This window comes from Austrofundulus limnaeus, unplaced genomic scaffold, assembly GCF_001266775.1.
Source record: "Austrofundulus limnaeus strain Quisiro unplaced genomic scaffold, Austrofundulus_limnaeus-1.0 Scaffold240, whole genome shotgun sequence".
Classification (NCBI taxonomy): domain Eukaryota; kingdom Metazoa; phylum Chordata; class Actinopteri; order Cyprinodontiformes; family Rivulidae; genus Austrofundulus; species Austrofundulus limnaeus.
The window spans coordinates 289,610-289,950 of NW_013952642.1; positions in this window are offsets into that span (position 1 = coordinate 289,610).

The window sequence follows — 341 nt, forward strand, 5'->3', positions numbered from 1 at the left end:
AAATTCCGAACACAAAGCAGGACTCATGCTGAGTGCTTTCCCGGGCACGCCAAATTATTTCTCTTCTCGCGTGATCTCCCGTGATCTCGCTAGTCTGTCTTAGATGCAGGATCAGTCTGACTGAATCATGTTATCTCAACATGACTGANCCACGGAGGAATCTGAAACTGTGGAGCTTTTTAACAAGGACAGATATACCGTAGATAAAAATCTGTCAGGTGAGTGACCTTTTTTCTGCATTGCTGTTGAGGGGAGAAATTCTGACTTTTTTTCCCCTGCATTATCGGCTGTTGCGGGGGAACTCCATGCAGTGACGTATGTTTCAGGGAGGGGGGTTTCCC